The sequence below is a fragment of the Arachis hypogaea genome, chromosome 16, assembly GCF_003086295.3.
Source record: "Arachis hypogaea cultivar Tifrunner chromosome 16, arahy.Tifrunner.gnm2.J5K5, whole genome shotgun sequence".
Taxonomy (NCBI): domain Eukaryota; kingdom Viridiplantae; phylum Streptophyta; class Magnoliopsida; order Fabales; family Fabaceae; genus Arachis; species Arachis hypogaea.
The window spans coordinates 63678834-63691902 of record NC_092051.1 but is presented as its reverse complement, the minus strand read 5'-3'; the positions used below and the strand labels follow the sequence as shown (position 1 = coordinate 63691902).

At 39.7% G+C, this 13069-nt stretch overlaps 1 non-coding gene across 1 annotated transcript; it reads left to right on the top strand.

The window, feature by feature from the left end:
* Nucleotides 1–12708: 12708 nt before the first annotated feature.
* On the top strand, nt 12709–12812 carry LOC112759949 (small nucleolar RNA R71). The gene has a single exon (XR_003180410.1). It is a non-coding gene; the product is annotated as a small nucleolar RNA R71 (small nucleolar RNA).
* Nucleotides 12813–13069: the final 257 nt, after the last annotated feature.

Genomic DNA, 13069 nt, shown 5'->3' with positions numbered 1-13069 from the left:
TCTACAGCTCGAGTTACACTTCTTGGAAGGTGAAGAGGTCAGCTGGCCTTACTACAGGTTGATACCATGTTCATCTTTGTACTTTGAAGGCATATTTTCTCCCTTAAATTCAGTGTCCACCATGTAGTGCCATATATGCTTGGAACGCTCTGGAATCCTACTTTCCAATGCCACTGGAATCACCTCATTTGGAGCTTTGTGGCTCAAGTTATTCTTGTTTGAAGAAGGCATGGTCAGGCTGCTGGGTGAGACTTTTGCCCACGTTAATGTAGTTAACGTGGAAGCTAACGTGGGTCTTTTTGCTTCACAAATATTAGTGGAGATCACCTTTTCCACTAACTTTGGCATCTCCCTTTTCTTCCACGTTAGTTCCCACGTTAATGTAGTTAACGTGGAAGCTAACGTGGGTCTTTTTGCTTCGCAAACGTTAGTGGAGATCACCTTTTCCACTAACGTTGGCATCTCCCTTTCCTTCCACGTTAGTTCCCACGTTAATGTAACTAACGTGGAGACTAACGTGGGTCTTCTTGCACCTTCGCTAGCGTTATTGGCACTCACTTTTGCCACTAACGCTGCTCCTTCTTCAAAGTTGATGCCATTAACGTTCCCACTAACGTTCCAACTTTCCTTCCTTCCACGTTAGTGGCCAAGTTAGTGGCACTAACGTAGCCACTAACGTGGCTCTTCTCTGCTTCTTGTTACCTGAAATCAATCAAACAAAGTGCATCAAAGTCTTGCTCTTAATCATGGGATCATGCATCATCCATTTTATCATTCAATTCATGCATAATTCTCATGAAATCATTCAAAATTCACAATGTTTGCTTGAATCATGGTGTGAATGCATTTTCATCCAAATACTTGCTTATTTCCTAGAAAAATGCATGAAACCAACCTAAAGCATACAAAAAAATGGCTAGTAAGTCCATTCCCCAGGCTCTACGGGGAACGAACTGCTCTGATACCAAATTGTAACGACCCAATTTTCAGTACGCCTAGGATATACCAGAAATTGAGTGCTACCAATATGTCATCCTAATTATTATCTATTATTTATTATATGAGCCTGATTCATTGTTAAAAGCGTAGTTAGTTAGCGAGGTACTTTTTTTTTGAAAACGTTTAAATTAATAAACAGAATCATTTATAATCAATTCACAAATAATAACAGATAAAACAATTATAAACAACCACACATAAATACATCACAAGTAGTTGACAACATTCGGTGATTCAGCCTTTATTAGAATATAGACTGTTAGTTAGAACACCCCTAGATATAGCTAAATAATATCTATATACATATATATACATACAACATCCCAGGTCCTGACTTGTCCAAGAGGTCCCTAAGCTGGCACCTAGGCTAGCCTAGACTCTAAACTCACCTGGTCCCTCTAAACTACTAAAACGAGGGAAAGTACATTCTAGGTCTTCAAAACTCAAGTCAGATGGAACGTCACCAAAAGGTAGAACATCATCTGCTACTCCTCTGCACGATCAGACATTGCCATAGGACATCTCTCTGGTACCTCATCAAGTAGCCACACAACAGGAGTCTCGTACACAGGATTTAGGTTAAAGTTCACGTACAAACGGGATGCAGACACAAGCTGGTCTCACAGTATATACATATAAATAGAGAACGGGATTCACCCTAGACTCAGAAGACTACCTAGAGCGGAATCCTTTTCGCAAACGGTCGTCAGCGAACTACGGAAAGGAACTCTTGCTTCCATCTAAAGGGGGAAGGGAGAGAGAAGGGGTAAGAACTGGGGAGTTCTTAGTAGGGTCGGGGTTATTAGTTAAGTTCATTAATTATATGTTGTTTTGCAAACGAATAGCAAAATACAAAAAGCAGTAAATAGAAGATGAAGATAAATAGAGGAAATAGAGAAAATAGAAAATAGAACACAAACAGAAGGATACAAGAAAATACAAAACAGACACAGAGAATAGAATACAAACAAGGAAAGCATACACTCATACCACAATCATAACAAAGGAAATGCACAACCAAGTATGATGCATGTCTAGCCCTAGTGCAGGTAATGAGCTCATTTGTCGGTTACATGCCTGCTCCCGATGTTACCCGGAGTCCTCTGACCAGGTAAGGCTTCCCTGTTGGCAATGCCCCTCTCAAGAGTCCTTTGACTTGTGAGGCAAACCACTGCAAGAGTCCTTTGACTTGCAGGGCGGCACTAGCAACCCACTGCAAGAGTCCTTTGACTTGCTGGCAGAGCTAGTTAACTTATATCTGCCCAACACACTCACTGTAAGAGTCCTTTCACTTACAGGAGCATACACACACTCTCACTGTAAGATTCCTTTGACTTACAGGAGCATACACACACTCTCACAGTAAGAGTCCTTTGACTTACAGGAGTATATGCTAGTCGTGTGTTCTCGATACCTCTGTAAGAGTCCTCTGACTTACAAAATAGCATTATAGCTAAGTATCCCAGGGAAGCACTCTCAGTGGTCGTACCACCATCTATCTGACTGCCTTCACGCAGCAGATCATCACATAATCATTCTCATTATCATCATTCATTATCATTCTCATTATTTATCATCACTTTCACATTCTTATGCAATACCTCTTTCTTTCTCTATTCAATCATAATATACAAACTTTACATCTTTCACTTTTACAACATCTTAGCTAAAACCATTCCTCTTTATCATATTACTCTTTTCTCTTTGTATCTCTTTACTCTGTTCTGGTTTCTCTTTTCACTATATCTCTTTACTTTTCTCTGATTACTCTTTCTTCTGTATCTATATCACTCTTTTTCTCTTTATCTCTTTCCTCTAATCTGATTAATCTGTTCTCTGTGTTTCTCTACTCTGCTCTGGTTTCTCTGTTTAACATATATATTTAAAGCTTATGTAAATTTCGATATGAATAGTTAGCCTGTCCCAAGTATAGGTTCATTTAGTCTATATTGAAGCAGTTTAACTTTTCATATTATACCTAACCCTAGTCGCAACTCAAGGACTAACTATGTTGCCCTAGTTCGTTCACTAAATTCTGTCTGTTTTTCTGTCATTAAAACTTTATAGACTTTTCTTTGGTTCTTATCTTTTATTCCACTTTTTATCTTTCCTTTATCTTTGCCTCACTAATATGTTCTTACCACTCCCTAAGTGTTTTATGAAGTTAATTATGAGATTCTGCGCTTAAAGTTGTCTTTCTAAGGCTTTTACAGAAAACTGCCTTTTTCGCATTATTTTATTATTTTTATTAAAATATTATTTTTAATTAAATATTATTATTTAATATTTTATTATTATTTATTATTTTATCATTAAATTTTCGAAAATTACCCCTTTTTAACTTTTAACCTTTAAAATTCATTTTTTACCACCCGTAACTTTTAATATTTCTACTTTAACCACCCTAACTTTCAGAAATTACAAAATAACCCCTCAAACACCAAAATATTTACTTCCTTGCCTTTTCTAAGATCTAAAAGGTGTTGTTCAATGTTCTTCATAAATTCTTCAGATTCTTTCTCTGTTTTTACCCCTTTTTCAGTCTTTTCAGCAACCGATTTTTACCATAATTCATAATAAATTAGCAGCCACTAAAACCCCATCTTTTACACATGATTTAAACACAAATTGAATCCCAATTTAAGCTCTAGGGTTTTGTTTTCCAGCAGCCATAAGAACACACATTCATAGCGTGAATTTCATCAAATTTCATCAAATTTTCACCAAAATTTCAACAAGAATTACTCATACAAACAATCAATTTCAAGTATAGCCAAACCATATCATAATCACACAACTCAAACACAATCAATCAAGATTAAATTCGTCAAACCCTACCTGATTTTGCTGCTCCTAATTCAGTTAGACTTTCATGTGGTCCTTTAGCACTTTTTCCTCCTAAATCACATCAAGAACAACTTTAAATCCAAAAACCCTCAACTGACCAAATCTCTCTCAGCACATTAGGAGGTGATTTCTAACCTTAGACTTGCTGGAAAGTCACGTTTCTTGGACCTCAAGTCAAGTTAACCATGATTCCTAAGGAAGAACATCAAGAAAACACATGTTTAAGCATGTTTCCTTGAAAACCGAATTGAAAGGGGAAAGGAAAAACCATCTCACCTTATTTCCAGCCTTGATAGGTTACATGGTTATGTAGAGGAAGAAGAGAGGATCATTTTGGTGAAATCGGAGTTTTGATTTGAGTTTTAGTTTAGAAGAAATCAAGCTTTGAAGATTAAGTGTTCAAGAAAGTTTCTCTCTTTTCTCTCTTGTTATTTTCGGCCAAAGGGAGTAAATGACCAGCCTTGGAGTGTCTTGGGGGTGTAGGGTGAGTTGTGATTGTGTGGCTTGGAGATGGGTTAAAATAATATTAAAATATCTCAGGTGTATAACTACTAAAACTATATGTATCGGAACACTTGTAAAAACATCTCTAAAAATTATTTTCTGAGCTACTAGCATAAATGACACTAGTAATATATTTATTATGAGAATAAAACATGTGTAATGAGGCCTTAGCATTGCTAAAGTCATCAGAGAGTGCTGGTGCTAAGCTGCACCAGTAAACTGTGAACCCGGTTAAACTAATTTCCTGTTTTTAACTAAAACAGACCAGGTAACCTTATAATATCATTCAAGCATTTTCTAATACTAATATAATGATAATATTATACTCTCCTCTCATGAATCGAATCCGGTTCATCAAACGAACACTATTTACGAAAATCAGAATCAAAACTGCCAACCGATACGGTTCAAAAACTAGGTTCTTCGTGACCGCATTATCGAGCTTGTCTCGGAAAAGGTTCTAGCTTAAGGATGACATAATGACAATGAGGATTGAGATACTTGTTGATATAGAAGAGGTGTTCCCTTTACTGATCTTCTGGCAAAATCCATGCCTTCAGAAAAGATCTCGCATACTCGAAAATTAGGGTTGTTACAAGCCTGCTTTTCCTCTAGAGTGACAAAAGAATGTGAGAGTGCCTCGTTATACATGGGATATGCTTAATGAGGTTGAGCGGGCTTTTGTAGTTGTTCTTGAAGATTTGTGGGGGGAACCACCCCATCTGGATACAAAAAGATTTTTGAGTGATCCATCTTTGGTTCGAACTGCTTTGGGTACTGTCTGACTTGTTTCTTATACTTGTTTCTTAGTTTTGCTTCTCCTATGTTGTAACTCATCCTTATTGTTGATTCTATATTTTCAGAGATGTCAAAAAACAATGATTCCATGAAGGCCTACAAGAAGGCGAAGAAGGCTGCTGCTGCTCAAAACATCTCGGCCAAGGCGGTCGGAGAGGGATCTTCTCAAGTTCCAGTGAAGCCGCCCGTGCCGAGTTCTCCTGGGCCGAGGAAGGTTATCCCCACTCCTCGGGTTCGTCTGACTGATCCTCCATAGACTTCTGCCACTACTTCTGGTGCTCCTCCCAACAAGAAACAAAAAACAATTGAGCCTTTCAACCTTGACGCTCCTGATTTTAATGCAATCGAGTTCGTAGATCAGCAAATCCGTCCCTACGGTGCCCTCGCCATGGATGATGTATCAATCCTTCACCATGCCACCAAAGAATTTATAGCAATTCCTCTCCATGCCACCAAAGAATTTATGGAGGAGGCTAAACAGGAGTTCGACCGGATGAAGGGCTTGAAAGAAGAGCTTGAGGTGAAGGTAGCGAAGTTGGAAAAGGATCTGGAGAACGAAAAGGCGAGTTCCCTTGCTCTGGCGGCTTCTGTACAGTTGGCCGAGGACACGGCATTGAGGCATAAGGACAATTATGTTACATCTTATCGGGAGGTGGTACGTCTGAGGGAGGAGCTGGAGTCTGCCCAAGTAGACTATTCTGAGCTTCAAGGTCACCTCGTTGGCAGCGTGAACACTGCCTATGATAATCTAAAAGAGCAAGTTCAAGTTCTTGCTCCTGAGGTTGACCTTACTCTCTTTAGCTTGGTCAATATTGTGAGGGATGGTAAGATTGTCCCCGACGACCAAGATGATGATGATGTTGATCCTCCCCCTGTGCTTTTTGCCAAGGTGCCCGCTTCTACGATTCCTCCGGTTGAGGTTGGTCATTTTGTTTCTGATCCGGACTGTCAGATCTTGAACCGGGATGATGGTACCATGGATGCTGTGATTCTCCAGGCTCGCCCTCCTTCACCCCAGACTGATGCTACTAAAAAGACTTCTAATCTTTAGCTGAGTTTTCTTTGGATATTTGTGTAGTTGGCCCGGCATGTGGGCTTTAAAACTCTTTATTTTGTATAGTTGAATATTTTGCTGACTGCTGGTACTCCTTTTGGTTGCTTGTTTAGCAACTTTTGTTTTTAAAAAACAAGTGGCTTTCAAGCTTTTGGGCTTGACCCTAAAGCTTTATAATATTGTATTCTATAGCATGCTTGTTTGCACTTGTCTTGGCACCTTTCCAGGTTTTAGAATACTGGAGCCTTGCTACTCGGCCTCTTTTAATTGCTTTTGTGCTTATTGCTCATAGCTTGGATCCTTTGATGTTGTGGATGTGTGTACTCCACTTGTATTTCGGTTTTCTGGCTCTTACTAGCAATCCATAACCGATTTCTTTTCGTTGGTCCTTTTTCCAGTTATTTTTGTAGTCCTCTTTTTTAGACCTTTGTCAGGTCTCTTTCAGGGACTACTTTATAACTTGTTGGTAGGAGGTCGACTTCTTCATGTCATCCTCTTCAAAGTTATTTTTGTAATCCTCTTTCTTGGACCTTTGTCAGGTCTCTTTCAGGGATTACTTTTATAACTTGCTTGTAGGAGGTCGACTTTTTCATGTCGTCCTCTTATAAGTTATTTTTGTAATCCTCTTTCTTGGACCTTTCTCAGGTCTCTTTCAGGGATTACTTTTATAACTTGTCCGTTGTAGGAGACTGGTGCACGAAATTGTGATCTCAGGCAACGGCGCCAGAAACTCTGTACACACGTCTTAATAAATCATTTTTCATTCACAACTTCGATACAACTAACCAGCAAGTGCACTGGGTCGTCCAAGTAATAAACCTTACGTGAGTAAGGGTCGATCCCACAGAGATTGTTGGTATGATGCAAGCTATGGTCACCTTGTAAATCTCAGTCAGGCGGATATCAAAAGGTTATGGAGTTTTCGAAATTAAATAATAAGTAAACATAAAATAAGGATAGAAACACTTATGTATATCATTGGTGAGAATTTCAGATAAGTGTATAGAGATGCTTTCGTTCCTCTGAACCTCTGCTTTTCTGCTGTCTTCATCCAATCAGTCTTACTCCTTTCCATGGCTGGCTTTATGTAAGGACATCACCGTTGTCAATGGCTACTTTTTATCCTCTCTGGAAAATGGTCTGATGCGCTGTCACTGCATGGCTAATCGTTTGGAGGCATCACCCTTGTCAATGGCTGCATCCCATCCTCTTGTGAAAATGGTCCAAATGCTCTGTCACAGCACGGCTAATCATCTGAGGTTCCCGATCATACTGGAATAGGATTCACCCTCCTTTTGCGTCTGTCACTACGCCCAGCACTCGCGAGTTTGAAGTTCGTCACAGTCATTCAATCCCAGAGTCCTACTCGGAATACCACAGACAAGGTTCAGACTTTCTGGACTCTCATGAATGCCGCCATCAATCTAGCTTGTACCACAAAGATTCTGATTAAGAGATCCAAAAGATACTCATTCAATCTAAGGTAGAATGGAAGTGGTTATCAGGCACGCGTTCATTGGGAATGATGATGATTGTCATGTTCATCACATTCAGGTTGAAGTGTGAATGGATATCTTAGAAGCGGAATAAGTTGAATTGAATAGAAAAACAGTAGTACTTTGCATTAATCTTTGAGGAACAGCAGAGCTCCACACCTTAATCTATGGAGTGCAGAAACTCTACCGTATGAAAATACATAAGTGACAATGGTTCAGGCATGGCCGAATGGCCAGCCCCCATGAAAGTCTAAGATAGCATAAAACTGATCAAAGATGTCTAATACAATAGTAAAAAGTCCTATTTATAATAAACTAGTTACTAGGGTTTACCGAAGTAAGTAATTGATGCATAAATCCACTTTTGGGGCCCACTTGGTGTGTGCTTGGGCTGAGCTTGAATGTTACACGTGTAGAGGTCAATCTTGGAGTTGAACGCCAGTTTGTAACGTATTTCTGGCGTTCAACTCTGGCTTGTGATGTGTTTTTGGCGTTTAACTCCAGACAGCAGCGTAGTACTGGCGGTCAATATGTCATCTAAACTCGGCCAAAGTATAGACTATTATATATTGCTGGAAAGCCCTGGATGTCTACTTTCCAACGCAATTAGAAGCGCGCCATTTTGAGTTCTGTAGCTCCAGAAAATCCACTTTGAGTGCAGGGAGGTCAGAATCCAACAGCATTAGCAGTCCTTCTTCAACCTCTGAATCTGATTTTTGCTCAAGTCCCTCAATTTTAGCCAGAAAATACCTTAAATCACAGAAAAACACACAAACTCATAGTAAAGTCCAGAAATGTGAATTTAACATAAAAACTAATAAAAACATCCCTAAAAGTAACTAGATTCTACTAAAAACATACTAAAAACAATGCCAAAAAGCGTATAAATTATCCGCTCATCACAACACCAAACTTAAATTGTTGCTTGTCCCCAAGCAACTGAAAATCAAATAGGATAAAAAGAAGAGAATATACTATAAATTCCAAACTATCAATAAAACATAGCTCCAATTAAATGAGCGGGACTTGTAGCTTTTTGCCTCTTGAATAGTTTTGGCATCTCACTTTATCCATTGAAGTTCAGAATGATTGGCATCTATAGGAACTCAGAGTTCAGATAGTATTATTGATTCTCCTAGTTCAGTATGATGATTCTTGAACACAGCTATTTTATGAGTCTTGGCCGTGGCCCTAAGCACTTTGTTTTCCAGTATTACCACCGGATACATAAATGCCACAGACACATAATTGGGTGAACCTTTTCAGATTGTGACTCAGCTTTGCTAAAGTCCCCAATTAGAGGTGTCCAGGGTTCTTAAGCACACTCTTCTTTTGCTTTGGACCTTGACTTTAACCGCTCAGTCTCAAGTTTTCACTTGACACCTTCACGCCACAAGCACATGGTTAGGGACAGCTTGGTTTAGCCGCTTAGGCCAGGATTTTATTCCTTTAGGCCCTCCTATCCACTGATGCTCAAAGCCTTGGGATCCTTTTTATTTACCCTTGCCTTTTGGTTTTAAGCATTATTGGCTTTTTGCTCTTGCCTCTTGGTTTTAAGAGCTTTTGGCTTTTTCTGCTTGCTTTTTATTTTTATTTTTATTTTTTTCGCCTATATTTTTTTTTCTGCAAGCTTTGTTCTTTGCTGCTTTTTTTTGCTTCAAGAGTCATTTTTATGATTTTTCAGATTATCAAATAACATGTCTCCTTATCATCATTCTTTCAGGAGCCAACATATTTAACATTCTTAAACAACAACTTCAAAAGACATATGCACTGTTCAAGCATTCATTCAGAAAACAAAAAGTATTGTCACCACATCAATATAATTAAACTAAGTTCAAGGATAAATTCGAAACTCATGTACTTCTTGTTCTTTTGAATTAAAACAGTTTTCATTTAAGAGAGGTGATGGGTTCATAGGACATTCATAACTTTAAGACATAGTTACTAACTACTAATGATCATGTAATAAGACACAAACATGGATAAGCACTTAACATTAAGAAAACGAAAAACAGAAAATAAGAACAAGGAATGAGTCCACCTTAGTGATGGTGGCATTTCCTTCTTGAGGAACCAATGATGTCCTTGAGCTCTTCTATGTCTCTTCCTTGTCTTTGTTGCTCCTCCCTCATTGCTTTTTGATCTTCTCTTATTTCATGAAGGATGATGGAGTGCTCTTGATGTTCCACCCTTAATTGTCCCATGTTGGAACTTAATTCTCCTAGGAAGGTATTGATTTGCTCCCAATAGTTTTATGGAGGAAAATGCATTTGAGGCATCTCCGGGATCTCGTGGTGATGAGCTTCATGCGTTTCTTGAGATCCATGAATAGGCTCTCCTGTTTGCTCCATCCTTTTCTTAGTGATGGGCTTGTGAGATGAATTTTTCCATCTCCCATGGCTCAGAGGTGGAGGCAATTGCCTTCCCTTTTCTCTTTCTTGAGGTTTCTCTAGCCTTAGGTGCCATTAATGGTAATGGAAAAACAAAAAGCTTATGCTTTTACCACACCAAACTTAGAATTTTGCTCGCCCTCGAGCAAGAGAAGAAAGAATAGAAGAAGAAGAAGACAAAAATATGGAGGAGAGGAGGGAGAGGTGTATTCGGCCATATGGGTGGGATTGGGTGGGAAAGAGATGTTGACTTTTGAAGGTAGGTGGGTGTATGGATGTGAGTGGTAAATGGAAAACAGAAGGGATGACCATGAATGGATAGAGAGAGGGCGAGGTAGGTGGGGATCCTGTGAGATTCACAAATCCTGAGATGATCCTGTGGTGTCCACAGATCCTGAGGTGTCAAGGATTTACATCCCTGCACCCATTAGGCATGTAAAATGCCCTTGCACACAACTCTGGGCGTTCAGCACCAGATTGGTGCTTGTTCTGGGCGTTGAACACCCATTTGTTGCCCATTTCTGGTGTTGAACGCCAGAACCATGCTTGTTCTGGGCGTTAAACACCCATTTGTTGCCCATTTCTTGCGTTGAACGCCAGAACCATGCTTGTTTTGGGCGTTCAGTACCAGCTCTTCTCCAGGGTGCAATTCTGGTATTCAAACGCCCAAATGCTGCCCATTTTGGGCGTTCAGCGCCAGAACCATGCTTTGTTCTGGAGTTGAACGCCAGCCAGATGCTTCTTACTGGCGTTTAAATGCCAGTAAGGTCTTCCTCCAGGGTGTGATTTTTCTTCTGCTGTTTTTGATTCCGTTTTCAATTTTTATATTTATTTTTGACTCCACATGATCATGAACCTAATAAGAAAAATAAAATTAGATAAATAAAAATTGGGTTGCCTCCCAACAAGTGCTTCTTTAATGTCAATAGCTTGACAGTAGGCTCTCATGGAGCCTCACAGATGTTCAGAGCATTGTTGAGACTTCCCAACACCAAACTTAGAGTTTGGATATGTGGGTTCAACACCAAACTTAGAGTTTGACTGTGGGGGCTCCGGTTGACTCTGTTTTAAGAGAAGCTTACTGTGCCTCTTTTCTATGTTTACAGAAGGGTAACCTTGAGTTGTAAATACAAGGGAGTCCTCATTCAATTGAAGGACTAATTCACCTCTGTCAACATCAATCACAGCTCTTGCTGTGGCTAGGAAAGGTCTTCCAAGGATGATGGATTCATCCTCATCCTTCCCAGTATCAAGGATTATGAAATCAGCAGGGATGTAAAGGCCTTCAACCTTTACTAACACGTCCTCTACTTGTCCATAAGCCTGTTTTCTTGAATTATCTACCATCTCTAATGAGATTTTATTAGCTTGCACCCCAAAGATTCCCAGTTTCTCTATTACAGAGAGGGGCATGAGGTTTATCCCTGAACTAAGGTCACACAGAGCCTTTTGAAAGATCATGTTGCCTATGGTACAAGGTATTACGAACTTTCCAGGATCCTGTTTCTTCTGAGGCAATGTCAGTTGATCCAGATCACTTAGTTCATTGGTGAACAAGGGAGGTTCATCTTCCCAAGTCTCAATACCAAATAATTTGGCATTCAGCTTCATGATTGCACCAAGGTACTTGGTAACTTGCTCTTCAGTAGCATCCTCATTCTCTTCAGAAGATGAATGCTCGTCAGAGCTCATGAAGGTTATAAAGAGGTTCAATGGAATCTCTATGGTCTCTAGATGAGTCTCAGATTCCTTTGGTTCCTCAAAGGAAAACTCCTTATTGATCACTGGACGTCCCAGGAGGTCTTCCTCACTGGGATTTACGTCCTCCCCTTCCTCTCCAGGTTCGGCCGTGTTGACTATGTCAATGGCCTTGCACTCTCCTTTTGGATTTTCTTCTGTATTGCTTGGGAGAGTACTATGAGGGATTTCAGTGATCGTTTTACTCAGCTGGCCCACTTGTGCCTCCAAATTTCTAATGGAGGACCTTGTTTCATTCATGAAACTCACAATGGCCTTAGATAGATCAGAGACTAAGTTTGCTAAATTAGAGGTATTTTGTTCAGAGTTCTCTGTCTGTTGCTGAGTGGATGATGGAAAAGGTTTACTATTGTTAAACCTATTTCTTCCACCATTATTAAAGCCTTGTTGAGGCTTTTGTTGATCCTTCCATGAGGGATTTGGGTGATTTCTCCATGAGGGGTTATAGGTGTTTCCATAAGGTTCACCCATGTAATTCACCTCTGCTATTGCAGGGTTTTCAGGATCATAAGCTTCTTCTTCAGAAGATGCCTCTTGAGTACTGTTGGATGCAGCTTGCATTCCATTCAGACTCTGAGAAATCATATTGACTTGCTGAGTCAATATTTTATTCTGAGCCAATATGGCATTCAGAGTATCAATTTCAAGAACTCCCCTCTTCATAGGCGTCCCATTACTCACAGGATTCCTCTCAGAAGTGTACATGAACTGGTTATTAGCAACCATGTCAATGAGTTCTTGAGCTTCTACAGGCATTTTCTTTAGGTGAATGGATCCACCTGCAGAATTATCCAATGACATTTTAGCCAATTCAGATAGACCATGATAGAATATATCCAGGATGGTCCATTCTGAAAGCATGCCAGAAGGACACTTTTTGGTCAGTTCTTTGTATCTCTCCCAAGCTTCATAGAGGGATTCACCTTCTTTCTGTCTAAAGGTTTGAACATCCACTCTAAGCTTACACAGCTTTTGAGGAGGAAAGAACTTGTCTAAGAAAGCCTTGACCAGCTTATCCCAAGAGTTCAGGCTATCCTTAGGTTGAGAGTCCAACCATATTCTAGCTCTGTCTCTCACAGCAAAAGGGAAAAGCATGAGCCTGTAGACTTTAGGATCTACTCCATTAGTCTTAACAGTATCACATATCTGTAAGAATTCAGTTAAGAACTGAAAAGGATCTTCAGATGGAAGTCCATGAAACTTGCAGTTCTGCTGCATCA